Source organism: Atta colombica, unplaced genomic scaffold (genome assembly GCF_001594045.1).
Source record: "Atta colombica isolate Treedump-2 unplaced genomic scaffold, Acol1.0 scaffold1, whole genome shotgun sequence".
NCBI classification, from domain to species: Eukaryota; Metazoa; Arthropoda; class Insecta; order Hymenoptera; family Formicidae; genus Atta; species Atta colombica.
Genome location: NW_017259183.1, coordinates 4,771,375 through 4,774,977, shown reverse-complemented (window position 1 = coordinate 4,774,977; position 3,603 = coordinate 4,771,375). Strand labels below are relative to the sequence as shown.

Below are 3,603 nucleotides of genomic sequence, written 5' to 3'. Positions count from 1 at the left end.
TCAGTATATATATATATATATATGTATAGAAAACATTTGTTTCTTATGCTAAATATGGCATAATCATTGTCATTGACGATAACTAAGGCAATGATGTGCATTAACACAATTTATAGGGAAAATTAAGTGCGCAAGTTTCAGATAATGCACAGATGTATATTTTCTTTAAGAAAACAAACTTTTTAAATCACATTATTGTAACTTGCAATAATATACAATACATATATAAACATAATTAATAACATGTACAGTTAACTTTGTATTTAATAAGAGAAACAAATGTAATAAGTTTAAACAATTATTGGAATTATTTAAATAGAAAAGTATATTTGCTATTTTCCATAATGTGTGTGTGTGTGTGTGTGTGTGTGTGTGTATGTGTGTGTGTGTATGTGTCCTAAATATATATTCGCATATAAAATTTTCTATTTAGGTATTATGTATTTGTCTTCCTTTGTAAACGTACGTTAAGATAGCATTATTGTATTTTTGAGTTTTTCTTCGCAAACGTTGCTTGAAATCATTACATGATACGAAATATGTCAAATATATTATAAAATTTACGAAATCGCATCCACAAAGACATCCTATAATCAAAATGTTTATAAAATACGCTATAATAGTACAATGTCGTACGCATTATAATACAACAGTAGAACATGTAAGTAGCACTTCAAAGTACGTGTTAAAAAATGCAACTTAATGTATGTAAAAATTTCAAAAACAGTTAAAATTGTTTGCGTTTTTCTGAACGAATACAGTAAGAATTATTAACAAATACGTCTATCCTAATTTAATAAGAACAAACAAGCAAGCATCCTTTCACTTCCTTATCCCACGCAACAACATTATATTATAAAGATAGCAACTATCTTACTTAAGCATAATGTAAATGTTATCAGAAGACATTGCATAAAACAAAGACAAAATGTAATAGTATCCACAATGCACAAGTTCTTTAGTACATTATAATTAATATTGTGTTTTACATATAAAGCTTCTTGAGTTAATCGGTAATATGTTTACGAAACCGTGACAAAAATCCTTCCTGGTCCGTTTATCTAAAATTAAAAACAAAATATAATTAATCTTCTAATTATATTTACACATGTACATGTAAGAAAAGGTAAGAAGAGGAGGAGAAACAAGAGAGAGAGAGAGAGAGAGAGAGAGAGAGAGATTTTTTATTTATTAATTTTAGATTTTCTTTATTAATTTTTACCGTATTTTATTTATTTTACATATTTTATTATAGATATAAGATATATTTATACACAGTGCCCAAAAATTCCGGGCCGACCGAATATTTTAGAAAATATGCATTTTTGAGAAAAATATTTTAGACAAAAATTGTAGAATTTAAAAAGATCTATTTAATAATCTTATCAGTTTAATCTTACATCGACGTCGTCAATGTCAAGATCACATCGATTTTATTAAATTGGACATTCTATTTTTGATTTCGGAATCTAGTAGCCAATGTCAAAAGTTTTTCAAAATGTTACAATATAATTGTTACAATATGATTATTTCAAAATATTACAATGAACAAAGTTCATTTTTATTGATCTTAACAAATATTATCCAGAGCATGATCCTGAACAACATTCAGGAAGTCTTATGTCCAATTTCTTCACTTTTAGATAACTTTCAAAAGATATCTCCCAGAATACAATGGAGATATCTCCTGGGTAAGGTTATTCACAACTTTTCTGGAAATGAAGAAATTAAGCATTAGTCATCGATCGGCATTTTGGGAAACATTAATAATGGCGATATCGAAACTTTTAAGTCTTATAATTCGAAAAGTACTTAATAAAAATGAACTTTATTATAGTGTTTTGAAAAGCTTTTGACATTTACATTCTGGAATGGAAATATTCTGGAATCAAAAATAGGATGTCCAATTTAAAAAAATTGATTGATCTCAACCTCATGATCAAACTGATAAGAATATTAAATAGATCTTTTTAAACCTTACAATTTTTATGTAAAAATTACAAGTACAATTTTTCTCAAAAATGCATACTTTTTGAGATATGCCGGAGATCAGTCGGCCCGGAACTTTGGATGGGGGCACTGTACATACATATATACACGCTTATATACGCGCGCGCGCGCGCGTGTGTGTGTGTGTGTGTGTGTGTGTGTAGGATTTCCGGAAAATCACCAGTAAGACTTCAGGAAGTGAGACCTAAAAGAAAAAGAAAGCTATATAAACATAGATCTGGAAATAGATCATTTCTAAGTTATAACTATTTCTATGTTGAAAAAATTGTAATTTGTTTTTTATAATTACAATTATAATTTATTTCATAATGTTTTAACATAAATAACTTATACATTTCGAATTATTTTAGCGTTAGCCAGAATGCACCATGTGGAGGCATAGTTCACTTGGCAACCCTCTTTTTTTATTTAAAAATTTTTTTTAGTTCACTAGAGAAATGCAAGACTAAACGCTGAAATAGTCTGAAATATAATTATTTATGTTGAAATAAATTATGATATATAAAATAAATTATTATGATTGTAATTATAAAAAATAAACTATAATGTTTTTTAATATAAAAGTGATTATAACTCAGAAATTATTTATTTCCGGATTTATATTTATATAGCTTTTTTTTCCTTCTTTTTGGGTCCCGAATCACTTCCCGAAGTATTGCAGACGACTTTTCGAACACCTTATATACATATATGTATAATAGAGTGTCCATATAATAGAGTATTCCATTTTAATTTTGACACCGAAATATCTCGAAAGTTGTAAAAGATACTGATAAAGTGTTTCAGACAAAAGTTTTATGGTTTTCAAGTAGGAAAAAAAAGTTCGTGATCTTGATTGAAAAGATACTTTTAAGATCAGGTCAAGATTATCTAAAATTTTTTTTAATGAAACCCCTCATTTTTATTACATGTTCTTATAGCTGATTTCTGTTAAAAACATTATAATAAAGTTCATTTTCATTAAGTATTGATGGCTAAAATCTTTGGAATATTGTTCACAATCATGACGTTGACAATCTATATACTATAATTTAATTTATATATACTATAATTTTTCAAGATCAGATTCAAGGTCACTAACAGTTGTTTTCCAAAAATTTTAAACGTGAGTAATTCGGTCTAATCGAATTGCAAATCTCAAAAAGCATTCGTCTTTTTGATAGCTACAGCTTTTACTGAAAGAAAAAAATCGATTTCCAAAAAAAATAGCCATAACAAAAAATCTCAGAAATGGTGCCATTTATTGATGGCATGATTGAATTGACAATAGTATTCCATTTTTCCATCGAAATCGTGAAACCTTTATTTGTAACGTTTTTTCTTATCTTTAGCTTTCAAAAAAATCGACTAAATAAATTAATTTGAAAAGTACTTAATGAAAATGAACTTTATTATAATGTTCTCAAAAGATTTTGAAGACAGCTATAAGAATATGTAATAAAAAATAAGAGGTTTCATTAAAAAAATTTTAAGTAATATTGACCTTAAAGACTTCTTAAGGTTCTTCTTAAGGTCAACCATGGTCACCAACTTCTTTCCTCTTTGAAATGAAAACTTTTGTCTGACACATTTTTTCGTATCTTTTATAATTTT

At 27.0% G+C, this 3,603-nt stretch overlaps 1 protein-coding gene across 3 annotated transcripts in view; it reads right to left on the bottom strand.

The window, feature by feature from the left end:
• Positions 1-743: 743 nt before the first annotated feature.
• The window catches only part of LOC108691625 (ankyrin-2-like), a 37,363-nt gene continuing 34,503 nt past the window's right edge, over positions 744-3,603 (bottom strand). For 2 of the 3 annotated variants that reach the window (XM_018199503.1, XM_018199656.1), the window contains exon 28: positions 744-1,061. The gene's annotated coding sequence lies outside the window, so the exon portion shown is untranslated. Of the gene's footprint in view, positions 1,062-2,137; positions 2,195-3,603 lie in introns of those variants that run through there. The other variant, XM_018199576.1, reaches the window with a different exon arrangement.